Source organism: Prosopis cineraria, unplaced genomic scaffold (assembly GCF_029017545.1).
Source record: "Prosopis cineraria cultivar Desert tree isolate PC_DT_omini unplaced genomic scaffold, ASM2901754v1 PC6, whole genome shotgun sequence".
In the NCBI taxonomy this organism is placed as follows: domain Eukaryota; kingdom Viridiplantae; phylum Streptophyta; class Magnoliopsida; order Fabales; family Fabaceae; genus Prosopis; species Prosopis cineraria.
The window spans coordinates 25,701,735-25,711,284 of record NW_026555337.1 but is presented as its reverse complement, the minus strand read 5'-3'; the positions used below and the strand labels follow the sequence as shown (position 1 = coordinate 25,711,284).

Below are 9,550 nucleotides of genomic sequence, written 5' to 3'. Positions count from 1 at the left end.
TATGAACCCTGAATTATCGTCCATGTGAAGGCCACTCTCATTATCAATCCACTTACAATCAAAAATCAAAATCTTAAACTCGCTATAGTCTAACTCTTATATGTGCTTAATAACTTTAGAATATGATATTCATGTATACATGGGATTTTTGTCTTTAGTACTAGATATACATATTGCTTCACCAATCACAGTTACACCACTTTTTTGCATTGTACTTCTTTCATCCTATTCTTTAGTGTAAAATATAAACCCATTGATTACATAACTAGTATAAGAAAGGACTCATATGTTTAGACCCTTGGACAAGCATCTAATCCTTTCTGATATTGAATTTTTGTCATCATTATACTTGGCAGCAATGTGTACCTTTAACCAATGTTTGAAATGCTTGTTATGAAGTTTTACAATTGCAATGTCATTTCTTTCAGGATTGCCCTTCCTAAGTTTAGCATTGTGCTTGTCAACATACTCGAGAATGCCATTCGAGTTATGCAATACAAAAAGGTATGTTTTCTCTTAATGGTTTTGTGATATAGTGATTAATTTCTTTCTAATTATCCCTTCCCCATCTTCCCTTCCCACATGCCTATCCACTGGAAGCCCAACATTTTTTCCATCTTTTAACTACTTTTAACAAAATTCAATTGCCTTTTCACCTATATACCTTTCAATAATACAACCCTCACGTCAACTTAATTTTTCACATACCCTTTAGAACCTTTATATATGCTCAATAGGGTAAATCCATCTTAAATAAGCTAGGCCACACTTTTCAACCTCCCTAACCAATTGAATAGTCAAGTGAATCATTATGTCAAAGAATGTGAGCAAGAAATACATCTTAGACAAGGGCACATGATGCCCTTAATATCTCCCTCATATTTAACACCAACTTTAATATAGTGGCTTACCCCTACAATATATTCCCTCAATTGTCTATCTATAGACATCCATTCTTTATCTATAATCTCAGATCTATCAAAAAATGTTGAGGGAAATGTGATGAGTGGCTTAATCATTGTAAGTGCAAGATAATAAATTAATTAACTATTAACTCATCAATGCATTACTCATGAGCTACTTGATTAAAAATACTGGGGATCCTTAATTAAAAAATCCCTACTATTAAAAATAAATTTAACTATATTTTGACTTGAAGTTCTTTTAGTTGTCTAATAAGCCACAATTTTCATTTTAAAGTACTAACTAGTTGTTAGTACTCTTAAATAAAAATTCAACACTATAACAACTTAAAATTGAAACTTTCCTAGGCACTTAGCCCTCTCTTCATACTTAAATTCATCCCTATACAATCTAATTTTAACCCAACTCAATTACTAATAACAACAACAATAACCATGTTATAGGAATGTAAGTGACCAATCATGTTTTAATGTAAATATATGATGTCATATATATGTTGATGAGAATATTTTCTACTTTGATTGTTAATGCATGATATGAATGGAAGAGAATGAAAGTCTTGTGCATATATTAGAAAAATTAGTTAACACTAATGACATTAATTATTTTAAAAATTTCTAAAATTACTTTTAATTAAATTAAAGCTCATTTAGGCTAATAGCTTGCACAATCATTAAAGGGTTGGGTATGTTAATGAGTAAAAGATCAATAGTAAATGATACTATATGAATAGAAGAATATTAAGATGAATAGTTTGAGAAGAGTAAATTTCGAAAACCAACCATGGGTCGAAAGTGAATGTATTGAAAATTCTTGGTTCCTTAGAGGTTAATATTATAACTAAGAGGAAATATAGTATATATTACAAGCTCATTATGTGATAAGGGAGCATAATACAAAGATATGAAAACTTAAAATATGAGAGGTGTTTAGTTTAATTTTCATAAATCTAAAGGGGTTGAGTTAGGTTTTATCAACTTCAAGAGAGTCTAGTTCAAAACTAACTTGAAGGGATGTATAAACCTAATTCTCAAATTGCTATACAAGTTGTCAATCTAAAGGATAAATTTTTGGATTGTGAATTTTACTTAGTTGTAATATTCATATATAAAAATGAGAAATGTCTTGAAATATGTCAAAGAATTTATGCATATTTCTGTAGCATAAACAAACCACCGAACATAACAAATCTCATCACAAGTGACAAACCATTTATAAGCTAAGTACTAATGTTTTATGATAGGAAGTAGATGCATATAAGGTGCTGCACTATATGGAAATGCAATAAAACTAGAGTGCGAAACAAAATATATATATATATATGATTGCAGTGATATTAGCAAAATACAACTTTGCTATTAAACAATTTAAAATCCAAAGTTATTAAACAAGTTGTCTAATTGTATGAATGCTTAGGTCAGCATCAAAATAAGCTCATCCATATACTTTTAATTATTAAATTTTCTATTTCCTAATACTTCTCTCCTTTCAAACATTTTATTGAACATCTCATGTGCATAATGCTAAAACAATAAATCTAAACTCTAATCTCCTCTAAATCTCATCTCAACCTTTAATTTGAACACAGAGAGACATAGAGAATGCACAAATACAAGGAAACATCAAATAAGAGACATAGAAAGAAGCTTACAACTATGAACAACTCTAAATGCCCAATTCTGTTGTGAAGTTGAAGAAGTAATAATAGCATTTGCGAGTAGGTTTTGGGTTTGGGATTTCATCAAAAAAATGAAGAAATAAGATTTAGGTTCTGTGTTTTGGGATTTCATAGAATAAGATGAGGTTTTAGGTTTGAAAAAGATGAGCGCGTGAGAGGTTTTAAGATTTCATTTCTCTTTTGGCTCTAGTTATATTCAAAAATTAATGGGTTTTAAGGATGAAAAATAATATAAGACAGTTCATATAATGTGATGATATAGAGGACGGTTCCTTGCAAAAACCGCCCTTTATTTGTTCACATTTTAAAAAAATCAATTTTTTAATTAAAAAAACAAATATAGGGCAGTTTTAGGATGAACCCTCCTATATTATTAAATTATATAGGACAGTTTTATTAACAACCCTCCTATATGCCTATCAACATACCACGTGCCTTACCATTACTTGCTTATATAGGATAATTTTGTATTCAACCATCCTATATAAGGAGTCCTATATTAAAAGTTTTGTAGTAGTGTTAATGTAACATCCTAAAAATTTTAAGACTCAAATTTATTTAAAAAAATAAATAAAAATAAAATAAAATATATATAATTAAATTAAAATTTAGAATAATTTAATAGAGGCCCAGAGTTTGAATTTTACTAAGCAAAAGTTTGGTTTTATTTGATTTTTAACTATGGAAAAATTACCAAAGTTGACCCGGGCTTTTGTGCAATAATAAAAAAATGTTGGGCCCTTTCTTGTAATTTTCCCCAAAATTTTTGACCAGCAATTTAAAGACCAAAATTGATGCAGAAATGCAGAAATTGAATTGGAAAGGAAAGGAAAGGAAACGTATGAGAGGGAGAGAGGAAGAAGAGAAGAGAAAGGGAGGGAGTTAGGCTTGGATCTAGGAGTCTTTGCGACCGTTGCGAGCTCGGCTACATGATAGGTAAACTCCCTACTTCAATCCTCTTCTCTTTCTCTTGATTTTCTTCAATTTTTGGAAGAGAAAATTTTTGGATTTTGATCCCAAAGGCTTTATTCTTGTAAGCTTTTGTTTCTTTGGATTCTAGGGAGCATGTTTTGAGTTTCTATATAGTGATCTAATGTTTTGAGTGAATAATTGGATGAAAAGAGGTGTTTTGGGCACAAAATAAACCTTGAGAAATTGGGTTTTTGCTCCTCAATGGTTTAAGCCTATTGATTTAGTTATAATTTTGCTATTTGAGCCCAATAAGATTTAAATTAAGGTTTGGTTTTCATTATAAGGGCTAATGGTGAAAGTTGGTGGCACTAAGTAAAGGTTTTTAATTGATTAAAAAATTATATAAATTCAAAATTAGCCTAGTGATGGCTAATAAATGGTTTTGGTGGTTAAGTGATACTATGTGAATGGTTGGTTTAATATATGGACCATTAGGGTGGATTATGACTCATTGACCTAAGTTGTGTGGTATGAGTTATAGTCTTCATTAATGCTATTTGTCATGATAAGTGATGTGGATCACTTATATGTTGTAGAAAATTGTTGGTGGAACTTATTGAGAAGTAAGGAACAAGCCGAGCCCTATTTTGTACAAGGGGAACCCTTTTAGTACCAAAGGGTTGAGGTAACAGGGGAATTTATATTTCTTATTACTTTGTTTTAGCTATTTTTGAATAAATATTACTAGTTATCATGCATTACATGTTTTAAAAGATTAAATGTGCTTTATAAGGGGTTATGGGGTACTACTTTGATTATAGTGCAAATATGTTTTCTAATTGTTTAATAACAATGTTTTTATGGAAATGAATTTATAAATATTATACTACTTTAGAGTGTTGAATGGTCAATACTCAGGAAAGGTAGACAAGAGTAAAAGGCATGATCTCGGTGGGAGTTCACCAATGAGAAGGTGTGGATTTTGATATTCTATGGCATACTGTCAGTACTCAGTGTTGTCTTACGTATTGTGGGCTCAGTGCACTAAAGTGGTTAGTGTATTGAGTGTTCGACACCTCTCAGTGGGGGAGGGAATCCGACATATGAAGTGTGAGGTTGAGTGCCTAGGCCAAGGTAGCCCTCACATGGAGAGTAAGTCGGGCTGGCTTTGGGAGGGAGTTAGCTTTGACTGCTCAGGATTCACGTCGAAGGGGCATAGGCGGTTCGGTGGATTAGATCATGCCTTAGATTATGTTTTGTGCCTGTGGAGGTACAAGTAGGTATAAGGTTTACCTGCGAGTTAAAGAGTGCCAGGGGGCATTCTGTTGGTCATGAAAGGCCATACCGGCCTAGGTCATGCATTCATGCATTTTAAATGGCTAAATTATATACTATGTTGAATTTATTATTCATTTATTTGATTATGGCTTACTTTGTAATAATCAATGTAAATTTCACTATTACTGAGACTGTGGTTGTCTCACCCCTTTCTTTTCAATATTCTAGGTCCAGGCGAAGGATCCAGTGGTGGACGGGGAAAGGAGCAAAGCTAGGGGTTTGCTTGTGATTTGTAAAGAACTGCAACCCCTTTCTTTTGAGCAAATATATTGTAATGTATTTAAGATTAGGGTGCCAGTAGGATATGATTATGTGTGTGTGTGTGAATATGTGTGGATTGTGTGCTTGTGTATGAATTTTTGTCTGTTTGCAGACTTGTGGCTAGGAAACTTGGTTATGGTGTGTGGTTTTGATGGATTTACTTAGTAGACCAAGTTTCTATTACAAGCAGATCTTTATTTTGATATATATGTGATTTTATAAGCAAATGCAAAGTGGTTGCATTGCAAATGGTGTGCTATGGGCTGTCATGACAGCAAAAATAATCAAATTTTTAACATGTCTAATTTTAAATCTGACCGTTGGATCTTTTTAAAATTTGGTATACTTATAGTACCCTTTGAATATGACGTGTGAGCTTTAAAATCACTTCGATCGGAAGGTCGGATGGCGGAACGACGCCTCCCAAAAGTTGACTCGAGAGGGCTGTCATGACAGCAATTTAAATGCTGTCATGACAGTATCTTTTTATTTCTCTTTCGTCTAACTTGCTTTCGTGCGCTATAGTTAGAACCTATAATTTTTTTTAAGGTTTTAAATGTTTACTTTGCAATCGTATATTTGCTTAGTGATTTAAATGGTTTGTTTCCTAAGTTGGTTTTAGGATTAACTCCTTAACCACACTTAGTTTATTTGAATTGTGTGATTTTTGGATAACACTCGGGGCAAGTGTTACAGTTAATATATAGAAAAATTAAGAATATAAAATTTACTAGTACAGTTTGATTATTATTTGACCACTAGATTGTAAAATAATATGGCTCAATTGATTTAATGATTTAATGATTGGTCTAGTTTTTAATATATTTGTCCTTTTTTTCCTAAGTCATTTTCTGTAGATATTTCCTTGTTCCTAAAAATAAATAATTGATCATTCTTAATTTAACTTTGACTAATTTTTTAAGTAAAACAACACTTAATTTTTATCTAATTATAAAATGGAATTTATAATAATTGTTGGAGAATTTACAGCATATTCAAATTCTAACAAAAACAAAAACAAAAGAATCTATACTATTGTACCAATTATTGAACACTTACACAAGGATATATATATATATATATATAAGTATAACACAGAGCTATCTCTCTCTCAAGGCCCATCAATAATCCATATCAAATGGTTTAATAGTTTTAAATTTGCAATTAATAATGAGATTAATTACAATCTTATTTGGATAACACCTTAACAGTGCTAATACCCATGAGAATAGAATATAAAAAAATGTGCCTAAGCTTTGTGCGGAGGTTTCTAGGCAATCTTTGATAAGGTTTGAGTCCATCATAGTGTTTAGCTCTAAAAGTAAGCTCAGCGACACTACTAGGAATTTCATTTTAATTTTATGTATGGTTTGGTTGCAAAGCTTCCAATAAATAAATATTTGCCATTTGATCCTCATGATTTATAAATGTTGATATGCATATAAATTCAAATTAAAGATCTGGTCAACTAGAATGCCCACTAATTAAACTAGATACACCCCATGTTGTGAAGCCCAAAGCTGGCTCAAGATGTAGTTCTTATTAGAAAACAAACTAAGAGACCTAAATGATAGAAACTTACTATTATATTTAAATTGATATATTTTTAGATGTACTGTGTAACACTTGCCTCGAGTGTCAATAAAAACACACCACAACCAAATCATCTAAGTGTGGTTAAGAAGTTGATCCTAAAACTAACTTAGGAAACAAACCATGTAAATTTCCAAAAAAACTATACAATAGCAAAAAAAACACTTAAAATCTCTTAGAAAAGTTTATAGGATTACTATATAGCGCACAAAAGCAAATTAGGCAAATAGGGGCAATTAATATGCTATCATAACAACCCTTTAAGGCAAAATTTTAGGGGTGCTGATTCACCATCTAGCTCTGATTAAAGTGATTTCAAAGCTCACATATCACTTTTCAAGAGTACTAATAGTGTTTTAAATTTTAAAAAGATCCAACGGTTGGATTAAAATTTAGAGATGTTTTAAGTTTGGCATTTTTACTGTCATGACATCACCTTTGGACCAATTTTTAGAGTGCACCATTTTGTCATTCAACCTTTGATTGTGGCAATTCTAGAGCCCACATGTCATATTTAAAGAATAAGAAAAGTGTACGAAATTTCAAAAAGACCCAATGGTCCTAACCTCAGCAATTGTTGATGTCATGAAAGCATTATATTGCTATCATGATAGCATCGTTAGACCAACTTCTGGAGTGTACTGTTTCTCCATTTGAAGTTTGATCAAAGTGATTCTAAAACTCACTTGAATATTATAAAAAATTTTACTTGTGAACCAAATTTCAGGAAAATCCTATAGTTGGATTGAAATTTAGACACCCAAATAAAAAAGTACAGCTTTCAAGTAAAAACCATTTTCAAAATTATCCAAATCTCATCATAAGGGTCACAAACTTGTAGAAACACTTTGGACATATCAAATAGGACTAGGAGTATTAAATAGAAAATTCAAATGATAGGAAAACCCCTTATACCAAAATTTGACCACACAGGTGCCATTTTCTAAAATGGACCCTAAGCCACTAAAATGCACAAATCACATATATAAGAATGGTTAAAACTAATCCAAACACCATATACTTATATAAATATACATTCTAAATATTTTTACTTGGTTTAGAGATCCCTGATGGGATCCTAAGTCACTTCAGGCCATTAAATAAAACTAGAATATAGGTATGAGCATTCTAGGTCATCTCCTAAGAGAGCAATGCACACAAACTATGGCTTAATTGCCTACAAATTAAAGGAATGGTGATATGTTTTAGCTATGTCTAAAATGCAAGAATTAAATGTTTGTAATTGATTTAAATATGTTGATGTAAATGAATGAGATGATGAGCTCAAGTTAGAATCCCTTGTGATAATTCTTGAATTCCAGAATTGCAATCACATATGTAATGACAATTAGCTTAATGAAGAATACTCTAAAACCTTTAAAGGTTGTGTAACTTTACATCTAATGATCACTATGAATCTAAGCCAAGTGGAGTGAAATTAACAATGTAATTCAGCCTTGTTTATAGCCATTAAATTCAGACCAAATCAAGTGGTAGAAAAACCTCTCAAACCAAATTCATATAAACATACATGGATTTAAAAAGGAAATGGAATCAAAAATCACTAACATAACAGCCACTAAAATTCGAATCCATTAGAAGGGTAAAAGAAATTGTAGAATTGAAAATACAAATGAGGAAAACAAATCTAAAAATCTCAAATCACAAGTTCATCTTTCTTAGAGCTTTAAATGATCATCCACTCATGCTCCTCTCCGTCACTTGGTTGAGTTCTTGAGCTTGAGAAGCTTTCATGGATGAATGAAGATGAAGAAGTTGCAATCTGAAAATCTAGACAAGAGATGGACGAAAATGCAAGCTAGAATAGAGAAGAAAGTGGATAAAAATATGAGTAGAGAAGGAATAATGATTTGGATGAAGTGTTGATGATGGAAGATGAAGAAATGAAACCCCAAAAATGAATGAATAGTATTGGACGAAAATGAATGAAGAAGAAGAGAGAAAAATCTAGAAAAATCTAACAAGTAAAGGTGAAGAATAATGAAGCTCAAATGAAAAATAAAGGATTAAGTATGTGTGGAAAATGTGAGTAGTGATAAGACCAAAGTGGATAGTGATAAAAACAAGGAATGTCTAGATCTAAAATGAGCTAGAAAAATAGATGAAAATAAGCTAAAATGGGAATAAAAATGAGGTGGAAAATGTGGCAAGGGACATGTGAACATGTGTGGGAAATTTGACTCCTCCTTAGGCTCCCAATCAGCTGCCACATGTCCTCCCATTAGATCTGATCATGTCACACCTCCTATGCCTCTTCATCACTTGATGATGTGTCCCTCAATGCTTCCCATGATCCTTTGAATTTTTTTATTTAATTAATTCTCCTTAATTAATTTTAAATAATGTCCCACATCATCCCTCAAATAATTTTGGAATTTATGCCCAACAGCCCCTAAATTCTTCATCCCTATTTATTTGCTATCTCTTGAATTTCTCCAAGCATGTTGACTAGCCTTTGATCCTTGATTCCAAAATTGCCCTCATAAAAATCTAAAAATAAAAACACAAGACTAAATAAATTCTAAAAAAAAACAAATAGAAAGGAAGGAAATGAGAATTTAAGCCTAAAAATCTAATTAAGCATCTTCAAGTCTCAAAATAACTATCAAATAGCATTATTAGAATCTGTGAAGTCAATATGTGAAACACAACTAAAAATCAAGAAATAAACCCTAATATGCACTTGTTAGTGTCAAAAACCAAGTGTATAACATGTAAAATATGAAGTAGATCAATCCCCATAGGGCCCATACACCTACTCTCTTTATCTAAGGTGTATGTTTGTTATAGTACACAATTTGCAATGCAACCACTTTGCATTTG

General features: G+C 31.6%; 1 long non-coding RNA gene across 1 annotated transcript; it reads left to right on the top strand.

Annotated features, from left to right (window-relative positions):
- Window positions 1-3,473: 3,473 nt before the first annotated feature.
- Window positions 3,474-5,295, top strand: LOC129312876 (uncharacterized). Its single transcript, XR_008593748.1, has 3 exons — window positions 3,474-3,538; window positions 4,111-4,199; window positions 5,021-5,295. It is a non-coding gene; the product is annotated as an uncharacterized LOC129312876 (long non-coding RNA).
- Window positions 5,296-9,550: the final 4,255 nt, after the last annotated feature.